Source organism: Nerophis ophidion, linkage group LG11 (assembly GCF_033978795.1).
Source record: "Nerophis ophidion isolate RoL-2023_Sa linkage group LG11, RoL_Noph_v1.0, whole genome shotgun sequence".
Lineage (NCBI taxonomy): Eukaryota > Metazoa > Chordata > Actinopteri > Syngnathiformes > Syngnathidae > Nerophis > Nerophis ophidion.
The window spans coordinates 34087447-34103528 of NC_084621.1; positions in this window are offsets into that span (position 1 = coordinate 34087447).

Below are 16082 nucleotides of genomic sequence, written 5' to 3' on the forward strand. Positions count from 1 at the left end.
GATACATCGGTCCAGAAAGGAGGGATCCCAGAGGTATCTGGATGTCTGGAGCACACAGGCGTGGTCACTCAGCTCATCAGGGAAGCCAGGGAGAATAAGGGGGACCTGGCTGTTCTGTGGCTGGACCTCGAAAATGCCTATGGATCCATACCCCACAAGCTGGTCGAAGAGGCACTGAATCGGCATCACATTCCAAAGAAGTTCAGAGACCTCATTCTGGACTACTATGCCAACTTCCATCTAAGAGTCTCCTCCGGAAAAACAACCTCCGACTGGCACAGGCTTGAAAAGGGGATCATCACTGGCTGTACGATCTCAGTCATCCTCTTTGCGCTCGCCATGAACATGCTGGTGAAGTCTGCGGAAGTTCAGTGCAGAGGTCCCCTCTCCAGGTCTGGAGTCCGGCAGCCACCCATCCGAGCCTTCATGGACGACCTGACAGTGACCACTACATCCGTCCCAGGTTGCAGGTGGATCTTGAATGGCCTTCAGGAGGTGATTTCCTGGGCTCGCATGAACTTCAAGCCGGCCAAGTCGAGGGCCTGTTGGCAACAGCACGCGACTGGGAGCTGTCAGTTGATCTGGGAAAGCAGTTGAAGTTCCCTGACGTGGTTGCTAAAACAACACTAAGGCCAGATATTGTGCTCACCTCAGTGGCCTCCAAGCAGGTAATCCTCTTGGAGCTCACAGTGCCTTGGGAGGACCGTATGGAGGAGGCCAATGAGAGGAAGAGTGCAAAGTACTCTCAGCTTGTGGAGGAGTGTCGGAGCAATGGGTGGCGAGCGATGTGCCGGCCGGTTGAAGTGGGGTGTCGAGGGTTTGTGGGCAAATCTCTCTGCAGGGCCTACAGAATGCTTGGCATCACAGGGGCCAGCCAGCAAAGGGCCATGAAGTTAGTCACAGATGCAGCAGAAGTGGCATCAAGGTGGCTGTGGATCAGGAGGGGAGAGGCGTGGCATGTAGGGCAGTAGCGCTACCTGGACACAGGCTGGGGCCTGATCAACCCTGGCTGGGTCGCCTAGGGGAGGGGGTCTGATTGTTGAAAGACCCGAAACCCCCTGTGATCCTAGGTTACATCACTGAGGATGTGTCCAGTTGCACCATTGGTGTATTTAAAAAGGAACAATGATAAAGGACACATGTTTTGGCGTGTTTTATTATTCATAGTTTGCTTAACAGTAATATAATATTCTTTTATGCTATAAGTGACCAGCCGTCCGAGATCAGAACAGGGAATATAATCCCAGAATTGGGGGAAAACAACGGTCAGCTATTTGTAAATTGAAGAAACAATATGATTAGGTTATACATACATGCGTATATCCTACATAAACAATGTATGAATACAATAGATATCCATATATCTTAGGGATCTATAGACTGTATCTCTGTTGCTGCAGCAGCAGAGAGTTTATTCTGTCTTGACACTTTGTATTGATATTTTGTATTACATTCTTTCCTTAATTGATCATGTTTACAGTGATTGTTTTGTATGTATTTTTTATGGATGTCGCTATGGATCAAAGCGTCTGCCAAATACTTAAACATAAACATATATAAACACATGAAACTCTTTATATCAGATAAAACCACCAATCTGTTACACTGGATTCAGAATAAAACACAATTCTGTTTTACACAATAATGTTAGTATTTGAATATTGTTACTTGAAGACTTATTCCTGGTTACAATTATACCGTTAAGAAAGTATTGTCTTATTGTCTTTGCCTAAAATGAGAATGCATCATAATCAGTGGGGGCTGGTGAATTTGGTTTTAGGTGGGGCTGAAAGTTTGTAAACCAAACCCCTGTAGGAGTGTCATCCTCCCCCAGAATATTTCTTTGTGATTTTTACATACAAATATTAAAGATCTTTGCTCCTTTTCAACTGTGTGGTATTATTATTTTCACAAAATACAACCAATAGTACGTCATTGTTAAATCTTACTTGTGCGAAGTAATGCCCCGATTCCTATTTTAAACAGTCTGCTCATTTGAGCAGGAAAACGCTGAACACCAGCCTGGCATCTTTGTTTTCTACCTGTCAACTGTCAGTTTAGGCTGCTAGCCGGCTCCTCATCACCACTTCAGGATGGAGGACGAAATTCTCGCGTCACAGCAGCCAATGGTGCTTCTACTTATAAGATGTCTCTGGTTATAACGTCATTGCAAACATGGCAATCTGTTGCATCCACTGCAGTTCGCTACTTTATTCATACTTTATGTCAAGTGATATTTTTTAAGCATGGTTGCATGAGGTACCTACACATAACATTACGTTAGTAAATGTATCACACACAGTAACGTAACGTTAGACAGCGGGCAGCAGCACCGCATATTTTAGCCACCTGTGAAAAGACAAACATAGTCAAATAAAGGTCAGTTAAAATGTATACTATATTAAGAATATGTGTACATATTGCATACGGCCCTGACATCTAAAATGTACAACTCTGTTCATTGTTGTGTTCATGTATTTGTTATGTTTTTCATGTGTACGCATGCATAAACACACATAAAGTATGACATGAGATCGGTGAGATAAGGTAAGAACAGGAAAGAAACTGCTGTAGGACTAGTTACAATGCAATATGCCATGGAAATACAATGTTAACACTTTTGTGCAAATAAGTACAGTTGCACTTGTTTTTGAAATGTGTTTATTCTGTAAAAGAATGAGTTAAATGTTTAAAATGACTGGTTTATAATGTTATTATGAAGTGCAATGTCAGCAATATTTTTTTCCTGCAATTTCAAATGCACTTGTTTTAATAAATAAATACAACGTTTTAAAGCACACACAGTCTGTGTAAATATATTAGTCTGTGGTTAAAAGGACTTGAAAGGACTCCAAGCTCAAAATGCAGGACTTGGGACTTGACTTGAGACTTCCAATTTTGACTTTGGACTTGACTGAGGACTTGCCTGTTAAAATAAAAATATTATGATTCCTTTAATGCACCCTATAATCCGGTGCGCCTTATATATGAAAAAGATTTAAACAGACCATTAATCGGCAGTGCGTCTATAATCCGGTGCGCCCTACGGTCCAGAAAATACGGTACAACTAAAGAAAGTATGCTATTTTGCATCGTCTTCTATTGATGGTGTCCCGAAGATGCTTGAGGAAATGCAGAAAGTGCGAGAGGACACACGGCCTACGGCGTCTATGGTATTGGATATGGAACAGCAGGAAAATCTGGAAATGGCGATTCTTCATCATGTTAATGATATCCGATTTGAAGTATTCACTGACCAGGGCGACCAAAAGCATGCAACAAAGTGACAGTCTATGTTGGGACACAGGCTCAAGTTCTGTTGATGATATTTTCCCAAGAGTGTGGCGATGGAAAGGAGCAGAAAGGGAACTCTACGCTACTTAAATTTTGTTCACCTGGACGCTGAACTAGCTGGTACATGTTACATTTACCCTTATGTAACGTTCATATTGTTGTTACTCACCCAGCGTTTGTGGGTCTGATGGACCCGTTGCATTTTGTGGCTTTTAATGCCTTACATTCAATGCCTCACATTTAATGCCTCACATTCAAACATGTTCATACATTGCACGGAAAATATTTCTGCCAGTTTTTGCATCCCAAAGAGATTCTTCTTTTGTGTTTCTGCACCTGCGTGTCCCACACAAGGTTGCAACATTGTGTGTCAACACTGTCTGCTCTCATTTTCTCGCACATTTGACCCTCTGATTAGTAGGGGACGAAGGAGGGCTGCGATAATCTCATAAACAGAAGCTGTGTCGATACGGGCCATCTATTATGACCGGGAAGAGTAGCGCAGATAGGAGCATTTATTATGGTCGACAGCCGACAATGCATCCTCATTGTGAGATACTACTGGTGACGGACACACAGTCATCCATCTTGGCAGGTTAGGGACAGATGGAGAGCGAGAGGTACGAGTATGTCTGCACACACTGTGAGAGGGGAAGGGCAACACAAAGTTACCGTATTTTCGGGACCATAGGGCGCACCGGATTATAAGGTGCACTGCCGATGAATGGTCTATTTTGGATCTTTTTTTAATATATCAGGCACACCGGATTATAAGGCGCATTAAATGAATCATATATATATATTTTATTTTACTGAATGGAAAACACTTTCTTGTGGTCTACATAACATGTGATGGTGGTTCTTTGGTCAAAATGTTGCATAGATAATTTTTTACACATCATCTTCAAGCTGCTTTCTGACAGTCGCTTCCGGATGGACCGTTTTGTGGGCGGTCTTATTTATGTGGCTCACCTTGGACAGCATCTTCTCCTCACCATCTTTGTTGTAGACTGTGGCGTGCAATGACGGGAGTGGAAAACGCGTCAAAAGATGGAGCTAACTGTTTTAATGACATTCAGACTTTACTTAAATCAATATTGGAGCAGTTTGGAGTTGTTTCCTCATCCGGAAACAACAACAACAAATTGTGCTGTGAAAAAACGTCTGACCTGCACTCCATCCATCCATCTATCCATCCATCTTCTTCCATTTATCCGAGGTTGGGTCACAGCGGCAGCAGCCTAAGCACGGAAGCTGAGACTTTCCTCTCCCCAGCCACTTCGTCCAGCACTTCCCGGGGGATCCCGAGGCGTTCTCAGGCCAGCCTAGGGGACATAGTCTTCCCAACGTGTTCTGGGTCTTCCCCGTGGCCTCCTACCGGTCGGACGTGCCCTAAACACCTCCGTAAGGAGGCGTTCGGGTGGCATCCTGACCAGATGCATGAACCACCTCATCTGGCTCCTGTCAATGTGGAGGAGCAGTGGCTTTACTCTGAGCTCCGCCCGGATGGCAGAGCTTCTCAGCCTATCTCTAAGGGAGAGCCCCGCCACCTGGCAGAGGAAACTCATTTCGGCCGCTTGTAACTTACTACACCGGTATGTTTTAGCGATTTCATGATATAACTAATACATTTACAGTACCTTATATTAGAAATGGAAACAGTGGAGGATCAATGTCCCATAACAAGAAGATAGAGAAAAAGCAGAAGCTAATCGACTACGGTACTACAAAGGCGGACATGCGCAATTTTTCAGGGTTTTTGCAGATCCCAAATACAGATCAGCAGGCACCATAAGGTAAGAAAATTTGCTTTTGCATAATATTGCGAAACAAAATGCCAGATAATATGTCTTGCCTTATACACACACCATACTAATATTTGTATGTTTAATGCGCCGACTATCCTTCAAGCTGTGCGGCTTTGTAGCTTACCAAAGTCATACTAAAACATTTTGATAGATTTTTGAGCGCCGTGTGTAATGTTCTATATTTTCAATGGAACAAATAAAATGTTGGTGTTGTTTACTTGAGTCATAATGCCATCATTGTGCAGTTTACATGTATCCTTTGTTTTTGACTGCCATATACTGGTCACACTTATCATTATACCAAGTACCATGTATAAAATTCTTTCGAGGTCGGTAAGCAAAACCAGAATTATTGTGTGGCATCGTGGTACCGGGTTCGATTCCCTCGAGGATGCGTCAAAATTGAACACAGCAAAGGTAAGTTTTAACAGATTTATTCTACAACAAGGATCTAAGAAACAAAAAACTGGAGCTAACAAAAGCAAACCAAAGACGCTGCTAGTATGAGAACTAGGTGATACAAAATATAAACTAAACCGACCCGTAGGTACAAAAAAGAAAACAAAACCTTTAGCATGAAAACTGGAATTAACAATGGCTAGCATAAAAAGCTTAGCGAGAATATACATACATGAGAGTATTGCAGGCGTAACTCGTTGCGTGAAAAGCAAATCATGAGCCCAGGCTGAACAAACAAAAGAGGACGGCTTATAAAGTGACGGTGATTATCTGTAGCAGGTGTGCGGGGCCGTGAGCAGCAGGTGAACTGATGAGTAACCATGGTAATGACTAAACAGGAAGTATGAGGGTAGAACGATGGAGTGATAAAAATGCAACAATAAACCATAATATGGGAAGATCGGAGTACGGATCTTAACTGTATCCCCCCCCAAAAAGACGGATCCCAGATGTCCCAAAAACATAAACACAAACTTGAACCCCCTCCCCAAAACCAGAAAGTCCACAAACGAAGGGAGGGCAGAGGGAGGCCACGGTGGCCAGGTCGCATGTCCCCAAATCCACCGAGGACAGGCAATGTGGCGGCGGCGGATGGAACGCCGCTGCCGAAAGACTTTTGGCGGCCGACTTTGAAAAGGCCACATCAGTGGCCGCCTTGCAGGATGAGGTGCACGGCGAGGCGTACGACCTCGCAGAGGCCACACCCGTGGCAGACGTGGAGGATGACGCTTCAGCACCGAAGACATGGCATCCTTGGAAGCAGCAGACGAGGGTGCGGGGACTGCAGCCAAAGCAGGCCCGAGTGCAGCTGGCGAGGATGATGCAGGTACTGCAGCCGAAGAAGGGTTCATTGGTGGCGTGGAAACCGCAGAAGGCTTCATTGGCGGCGTGGAAGCCGCAGGAGTCGTCATTGGCGGCGTGGAAACCGCAGGAGTCGTCATTGGCGGCGTGGAAGCCGCAGGAGTCGTCATTGGCGGCGTGGAAGCCGCAGGAGTCGTCATGGAAGCCGCAGGAGTCGTCATTGGCGGCGTGGAAGCCGCAGGAGTCGTCATTGGCGGCGTGGAAGCCGCAGGAGTCGTTATTGGCGGCGTGGAAGCCGCAGGAGTCGTCATTGGCGGCGTGGAAGCCGCAGGAGTCGTCATTGGCGGCGTGGAAGCCGCAGGAGTCGTCATTGGCGGCGTGGAAGCCGCAGGAGTCGTCATTGGCGGCGTGGAAGCAGCAGGAGTCGTCATTGGCGGCGTGGAAGCCGCAGGAGTCGTCATTGGCGGCGTGGAAACCGCAGGAGTCGTCGTCAACGTGAATGCAGGCGTAGTCGTCGGTGGTGCTGGCGTGGGCTCCAGCCCCCATGTCTGCGCTGATGTGGGCTCCAGCCCCGTCGACGACGCTGGTGTGGGTTACAGCCACGTCGTCGACGCTGGTGTGGGTTCCAGCCCCGTCGTCAATGCTGGTGTGGGTTCCAGCGCCGTCGTCGACGCTGGTGTGGGCTCCAGCCCCAACGTCTGCGCTGATGTGGGCTCCAGACCCGTCGTCGACGCTGGTGTGGGTTCCGGCCCCGTCGTCGACGCTGGTGTGGGTTCCAGCCCCGTCGTCGACGCTGGTGTGGGTTCCAGCCCCGTCGTCGACGCTGGTGTGGGCTCCAGCCCCGTCGTCGGCGGTGCTTGGCGGCGTGGTGCTGGTACCGGAGTGGGCTCCAGCTTACGAACTGGTGCTGGAGTGGGCTCCAGCCCTGGAGTTGGTGCTGGCGTGAAAACCATCTTAGAGTCTGAAACTGGCATGAGAAGCAGGCTAAAAACATTTTCTGGTGTGAAAACCAGGCAAGAGTCTAATTCTGGCGTGAAAACCAGGTTAGTGTCATGTGTTGGTTTGAGAACCAGGATGGGAGCAGTGCCGAACACCGGTGGTGGAGGACGTGTTGGAGGTAATGACCTCGCGAGTCTGAAAAACGGTGGAGGATGTCTGCAAGGCCGTTGAGACTTGGCCTGGGGAAAAACAGGTAAAGGTGGTCTGCATGGTGGCTGTGGTTCAGAGGGTAGCATCTGTGCTACCGCCGTAGCACAGCTATAGGCCATAGCCCCTCCCTCCAGACGGGTATCCCAGACCCGTTCCCTATGGTCAGGGACTGACCTTAAGGGAGGGTGGTGGGAGGTTTGGAGGCGGGCCGACTCCTCCCCTTTAATTTGTCCAGAATTTCCTTTAGAAAAGGGAAGAAACACCTTGGACTTGGCCGGAGAATGAGGTTTTAAAGGAGGTGTAGGAGAAGCAGATGATTGTGAATTTTCAGAATAATAAAAATAAAAATTGTCATGATAATTTTGTATTTTATCATAAATGTTATTGTTAGAGAGTTGTTGAGAGGTAGATTTACTGTCCACAATATAAAAATCTTCAGCCAAGATATCGACGACAGGGGGCGGTGTTGCGTCACCGGTGGACGTTCCCCACATGTCATCACTACAGTCTGAGATGGTGTCATGGCGGCCGAAGGAATGATTGAAAAAAAACAAGCAGGATTACCGGTAGTAGAAGGTGAATCCTGAATGGAATGACAGTTGCTGTGTCCATTGGGAGGAATAAGTGGTGCTGGAACATTACTGCCGCGCGGGGGACCTCTCCACTGGACCCCCTGCCTCTTCGGGGCAGCGCGAACGGCTTCGGAGGAGACTTCAGGCCCACAGCTGAGTCTTTCCTGCTCCCAAGCCATGAGCTCCAACCACAGCCCTAAGTCGAAGGGTTCCTTCCTCTGGTTCGACACGAGGGAATTCTTTTTTGCTGGGTTCATACTGTTACGCCTGTGTGGCATCGTGGTACCGGGTTCGATTCCCTCGAGGATGCGTCAAAATTGAACACAGCAAAGGTAAGTAAGTTTTAACAGATTTATTCTACAACAAGGATCTAAGAAACAAAATACTGGAGCTAACAGAAGGAAACCAAAGACGCTAGTATGAGAACTAGGTGAAACAAAATACAAACTAAACTGACCCGTAGGTACAAAAGAGAAAACAAAACCTTCAGCATGAGAACTGGAATTAACAATGGCTAGCGTGAAAAGCTTAGTGATAATATACATACATGAGAGTATTGCAGGCGTAACTCGTTGCGTGAAAAGCAAATCATGAACCCAGGCCGAACAAACAAAAGAGGACGGCTTATAAAGTGACGGTGATTATCTGTAGCAGGTGTGCGGGCAGTGAGCAGCAGGTGAACTGATGAGTAACCATGGTAATGACTAAACAGGAAGTATGAGGGCTGAACAACGGAGTGATAAAAATGCAATACAGGTACTTTTTGCAGTCATATATTGTTTAAGCATGAATTACACATTATGACTACATGAAGCATTTACTGTATTTAAGAATTGTATTGCATATGGTATAATGCTTAACTGAACAGATGTGTTTTAATGTGGGAGACATAACATTAGGCACACCTGGATTAACCAATTATTACCCAATAATGCTCAGTTTTGATTGACAATGCTTTATTTGGACACTGCATCATAATGAAGTCTACATTTTTCACCTTTTCATGTAACTAAATAAGGTAACAGGTGATGACATTACTGTAAGTAAAAATGCTGAAAACATGATGCAGTTCACATGTTGATACACTGAATAACTTTTATATACTTAAAAAAATGCATTATTTATTGCATACATGGAAAAAAAAATGTCTATTTGTTGTATTTCACCAGATTATTTTTTTGTTATTCATTCATTTATTTACTGAGATAAATATTGTACTGTTGTTTTGTTCCCCCCAAAAAATATCTTTATTGTCACAAACAGTGTTTTATTTTGTGTTGTTGTTATGTTATCAAAATACTTCTGTAAAACACTTATCAAATACATGTATGTATATATTATATGTATTTATTTATTTGCAAAATTAAAATGCTAAACAAGTTTTCAAACAAACTGTTGATCGATATGAATTTGTTTTATTTTGTAAATAATACAGCGGAGAGAATGTAAAACTATATATATTTTTTTGATATTCTCAGAACAAACTGCTTTTAAAATAAAGTATATATTCTCAGAAGTATAAAACATTTTTACATGTAGTTGACTAGTTTTTTTGTTTTTTTTTTACATATTTGCAAAACAAAGTGTATGTAAACAGAGCAGACTAATGATTCAGTATTAAACCAATGTACACATTGTTTGTTTTATTTAGAATTTATTTTTTGTTTTTTTTATGTGAATTCGACCAGAACAGTTTCAATAAACCTTTGCAAAATATAGCGCCTTTTAATCAATATTTTCAAGCGCAAAGAGGTAACATATTTGGACAAGTTGAACTACACTAGTTTACAAGCAGGACCATTTGTAAATTTATCCCAAAAGACTTAAAAAAAAAGGTTTTAAAACAATAATAATAAGAAAAATATGGGAGGAGTAGTATGTATTTCTTTTTGGTTAAACTGAAATAGCTGTTAGTTTAGTTTTATGCTAAGCTTCTGTCATGTAAAAGTTTAATGCAGAGTTACTTCCAACATTCATGACTACTTGTATGTAAACACACAATTGATCCTACTGGTTCCTGGCATCTATTTATTGCGTTACATTGAGCTTGTTTTGGCAGATTATATATAGCATCTTCTGGAAAATAAGTCAACAAACAAGCTTGAAAAGCAACACACTGAATAAGTTGGCAAGCAGGATAAAAAGAGGGAGGAAGTGTGGCGATGGAATAAGTCCAGGTGATATTTTTATTTGTTTTATTTTGTGTTCCATTCATTAAGGTTTGAGCATGCAAAGGTGGACTACAGAGACAAAAAAGGCTAAAAACAGCTTGTTATCAAGTGTGGAATGACATATGAGAAGCAATTAGAATGTGCCATATGGATGATCATATGGTAATGTTATAATTAGCACCATTTTGAAAAAGAACACTTGCATACAATCAGAGAATAGATGTACAATAAATGTGATTTGACTTACTTTACTGATAAAAAAACAAAAACAATTACAACTTCCACCTCCTATCTAATTACTTCCAAAACTAACTGTTTGGCATTTTGAATAAATGATATTTTCACCGCTATGCAAACAACTTTTACTGCTTTAATTGCTCATATCAATGCATAGCTCATATTTACTTACCTACTGTTGAGTTAATGTTTGCAGAAAATCAAAGTCATTCCAACACCACTGAGATGAAGAGCCGCTGTTGTGTTTAGGTAGCAATAAAAATGTAATTAACACATTTTATGCCAGCGCGTGGTAGAATATGCAGTATGACTCCAATTACGATCCCCGTTGTTTGGTGGTGTTTTATTCTGCCTTGCCTCTCATCTGTTTATCAAAGAATATGTAGATACACAAGAAAAGTGAAGAAAGAGAGTCGATGCAATCAGCTCGTGTTGGGTAAACAATGATTAATTTAAATTCAATCTAATGCCTTCAGGAGATTGCTTTTCATCATGTGTGCGATATGCAAACTACTTTTTTTACATTGGCTGAGTAATTTGTTTCCTCTTCCTGAATACAACTCGGTGCATAAATTGTACATTTTCCAAGTGTTCAGAAAGGTGAATACACACCATCCATCATTTTTCACAGCCACGTCACTTCTGAATAAGTTCATGAAAAAACACTGTGGAGTTCCACTGGGCTATGTCGTAGGGCCACTTTAATTTCGCCAGTGTGTTTGCTGTGTCATACTTGGCAATATAGCAACTGTAGCTATACCAGGGAACTTCAGGGAAGGTTCAGCTGTTTAAAAAATACAACGGGGGAAAAAAAGACTTGCTTCTTACGACTGCAACAATAAGAGGACTTTAGAGGATGTGGAGCAGCTGTTGAAAATACAGAAAACAAACTGCAAAACTGACCTACAATATATTTTTATTTCCCACTAGTGTTTTGGAATTATTATATAAATACATGAGATGGCGACTTGTCCTGGGTGTACCTCTCCTTCCGCCCGATTGTAGCTGAGATAGGAACCAGCGTCCCCCGCAACCCCAAAGGTAATAAGCGGTAGAAATGGATGGATGGATGGATGTCCAGAGATCCTTTAAAGTTAAAGTACCAATGATTGCCACACACACGCTCGGTGTGGTAAAATTATTCTCTGCATTTGACACATCACCCTTGGGAGGTGAGAGGAGCTGTGAGCAGCAGCGGTGACTGGACCCAAGAATCATTTTTGCTGATTTAACCTCCAATTCCAACCCTTGATGCTGAGTGCCAAGCAAGGAGGTAATGGGTCCCCTTTTTATAGTCTTTGGTATGACTCGGCCGGGGTTTGAACTCACAATCTACCGATCTCAAGGCGGACACTCTACAAAAAAAAAAAAAAAATCAATATCCATTCATCTTCTTCCGCTTACCCGAGGTTGGGTCGCGGGGGCAGCAGCTTAATCAGGGAAGCCTAGACTTTCCTTTCCCCAGCCACTTCGTCCAGCTTTTCCCGGGGAATCCCGAGGCGTTCCCAGGCCAGTCATAGTCTTCTCAACGTGTCCTGGGTCTTCCCCTTGGCCTCCTACCGGTTGGACGTGCCCGAAAAAAACTCCCTAGGGAGGAGTTCGGGTGGCATCCTGACCTGATAACCGAACCAGCTCATCTGGCTCCTCTCGATGTGGAGGAGCAGCAGCTTTACTTTGAGCTCCTCCCGGATGGCAGAGTTTCTCAGCCTATCTTTAAGGGAGAGCCCCGCCACCCGACGAAGGAAACTCATTTCAGCCGCTTGTACCCGTGATCTTATCCTTTCAGTCATGACCCAAAGCTCATGACCATAGGTGAGGATGGGAACGTGGATCGACCGGTAAATTGAGAGCTTTGCCTTCCGGCTCAGCTCCTTCTTCACCACAAGGGATCGATACAGCGTCCGCATTACCAAAGATGCCGCACTGAACCGCCTGTCGATCTCACGATCCACTTTTCCCTCACTTGTGAACAAGACTCCGAGGTACTTCAACTCCTCCACTTGGGGAAGGGTCTCCTCCCCAACCCGGAGATGGCACTCCACCCTTTTCCGGGCGAGAACCATGGACTCGGACTTGGAGGTGCTGATTTTCATCCCATTAGTTTAACACTCGGCTGAGAACCGATCCAGTGAGAGCTGAAGATCCTGACCAGATGAAGCCATCAGGACCACATCATCTGCAAAAAGCAGAGACCTTATCCTGCAGCCACCAAACCGGATCCCCTCAACGACTCGACTGCGCTTTGAAATTCTGTCCATAAAAGTTATGAACAGAATCGGTGACAAAGGGCAGCGTTGGCGGAGTCCAACCCTCTCTGGAAACATGTCCGACTTACTGCCGGCAATGCGGACCAAGCTCTGACACTGATCGTACAGGGAGCGGACCGCTACAACCAGACAGTCCGTTAACCCATACTCTTTTAGCACTTCCCACAGGACTTCCCGAGGGACACGGTCGAATACCTTCTCTAAGTTCACAAAACACATGTAGGCTGGTTGGGCAAACTCCCATACAACCTCAAGGACCCTGCCGAGAGTATAGAGCTGGTCCACAGTTCCACGACCAGGACAAAAACCACACTGTTCCTCCTGAATCCGAGGTTCGACTATCCGGCGTAGCCTTCTCTCAAGTACACCTGAATAGACCTTACCGGGAAGGCTGAGGAGTGTGATCCAACGATAGTTGGAACACATCCTCCGGTTCCCCTTTTTAAAGAGGAACCAGTGGGTGTGTTCTATCCATCCATTTTTTACCGCTTGTCCATTTTGATGTCGTGGGGGTAGGGGGGAGGGGGTGTCGCTGGAGCCTATCTCAGCTGCATTCGGGCGGTAGGCGGGGTACACCCCTCGACAAAACGGCACCTCATCGCAGAAAAAGTTCAATACATTTAACTTTAGTATTTATTGGAGAACTCAAATAACATCAGATTACAAAAGAGAAAGGTTTCATGCTGCAATGGAAAGAAAGAAAAAAAGAGCAAGAAGAAGCGAGAAAGAGTAAAAGAGAGAACTTTATAGCTTTTCTAGAATGTAAGAAAAGAGAGGTTTGGGTGAAATATCTCCTGCGAGGGCGAGAGAGAAGAAGATGGGCCAATACGAACGCTGACTGTGAATAAGAATGTGTATAGGCTCCAGCACTCCCCGCGACCCCAAAAGGGACAAGCGGTAGAAAAATGGATGGATGGATGGTTGAGCATAGGATGAGGCAGTCAACATCAATCATCCAATAAACTCATTTGGAGGGGTAACCTTTTCACCGAAATAAATATACAGCTGTTATGATCCTGCTTGGTGGGGAACCCAAAATGGGGAAAAGGAGGCAACCTTGCAATTTACAGTCTTTAATCCAGGAAGGAATGCAATGTGTATGTATTAATGGATGTATTTACAGTATGTATGTATGTTTATAAGTATATATAATTGTGTGTATACTAGTATGTATGTGTATTTGTATGTACAATATGTTTGTCTCTCTCTGTGTGCGGGAGCCAAAGTACGGTCACAGCCACCCACATTGCACAACCCAAAGCAGCAGGCAGGGTGCCCAAGTAACAAGGGACCACCGGCCCCATGCAGTCAGGTCGGCCAGCGACAGGTCCCCAGAAATGGGCTCACTGTGCCACAGGGGAAGACCAGCAACAGATCATAAACAGATCGGCCCGGCAGAGGAAAAGGCATGGGAGAAGCAGGGGACAGCCAGCTTCTAAGCCAGCGAGAGACCACACCCCACACAGGGAGGGGGGCCCAGAGACTCCTCCGCAGCCGGACGGGAAGACAGCCACACCCCACCAGCAACCGTACCCACGAGCCTAACCCCCCTCAGTACAGCTCGGCGGGACCCGAGTCGGCGGGTCTAATGTTTCAAAATCATCGCTTAGATCTAGCAGAAGCAACAATGTTAGTTTTTTATTATTTATCAATCAATCAATCAATCAATGTTTATTTATATAGCCCTAAATCACAAGTGTCTCAAAGGGCTGCACAAACCACTACAACATCCTCGCAAGAACCCACATAAGGACAAGGAAAACTCTCACCCAGTGGGACGTCGGTGACAATGATGACTATGAGAACTTTGGAGAGGACCACATATGTGGGCAAGCCCCCTCCCCACTAGGGGACCAAAAGCAAAGGCTGTCGAGCGGGTCTAACATGATACTGTGAAAGTTCAATCCATAGTGGATCCAATACAGCCGCGAGAGTTCAGTTCAAAGCGGATCCAAGACAGCAGCGAGAGTCCCGTCCACAGGAAACCATCCCAAGCGGAGTCGGATCAGCAGCGTAGAGATGTCCCCAACCGATACATAGGCGAGCGGTCCATCCTGGGTCCCGACGAGCGGTCCATCCTGGGTCCCAACTCTAGACAGCCAGTACTTCATCCATGGCCATCAGACCAGGGGGGACAGAGGAGAAAAACAAAAGAAGCGGCAGATCAACTGGTTTAAAAAGGAGGTCTATTTAAAGGCCAGAGTATACAAATGAGTTTTAAGGTTATACTTAACTGCTTCTACTGAGATAGCATCTCGAACTGTTACCGGGAGTGCATTCCAGAGTACTGGAGCCCGAACGGAAAACGCTCTATAGCCCGCAGACTTTTTTTGGGCTTTAGGAATCACTAATAAGCCGGAGTACTTTGAACGCAGATTTCTTGCCGGGACATATGGTACAATACAATCGGCAAGATTGGATGGAGCTAGACCGTGTAGTATTTTATACATAAGTAGTAAAACCTTAAAGTCACATCTTAAGTGCACAGGAAGCCAGTGCAGGTGAGCCAGTATAGGCGTAATATGATCAAACTTTCTTGTTCTTGTCAAAAGTCTAGCAGCCGCATTTTGTACCAACTGTAATCTTTTAATGCTAGACATGGGGAGACCCGAACATAATACGTTACAGTAATTGAGACGAGACGTAACAAACGCATGGATAATGATCTCAGCGTCGTTAGTGGACAAAATGAAGCGAATTTTAGCGATATTACGGAGATGAAAGAAGGCCGTTTTAGTATTGCTTTTAATGTGTTACTCAAAGGAGAGAGTTGGGTGGAAGATAATACCCAGATTATTTACAGAGTCGCCTTGTTTAATTGTTTGGTTGTCAAATGTTAAAGTTGTATTATTAAATAGAGGTCGGTGTCTAGCGGGACCGATAATCAGCATTTCCATTTTTTTGGCGTTGAGTTGCAAAAAGTTTGCGGACATCCATTGTTTAATTTCATTAAGACACGCCTCCAGCAGACTACAATCCGGCGTGTTGGTCAGCTTTAGGGGCATGTAGAGTTGGGTGTCATCAGCATAACAGTGAAAGCTAACACCATATTTGCGTATGATGTCACCTAGCGGCAGCATGTATATGCTGAAGAGTGCAGGGCCAAGGACTGAACCCTGGGGAACTCCACACGTTACCTTAACATAGTCCGAGGTCACACTGTTATGGGAGACACACTGCATCCTATCAGTAAGATAAGAGTTAAACCAAGACAGGGCTAAGTCTGACATACCAATTCGTGTTTCTATACGCTCTAATAAAATATTATGATCGACGGTATCCAAAGCAGCGCTAAGATCGAGGAGCAGCAACATAGATGATGCA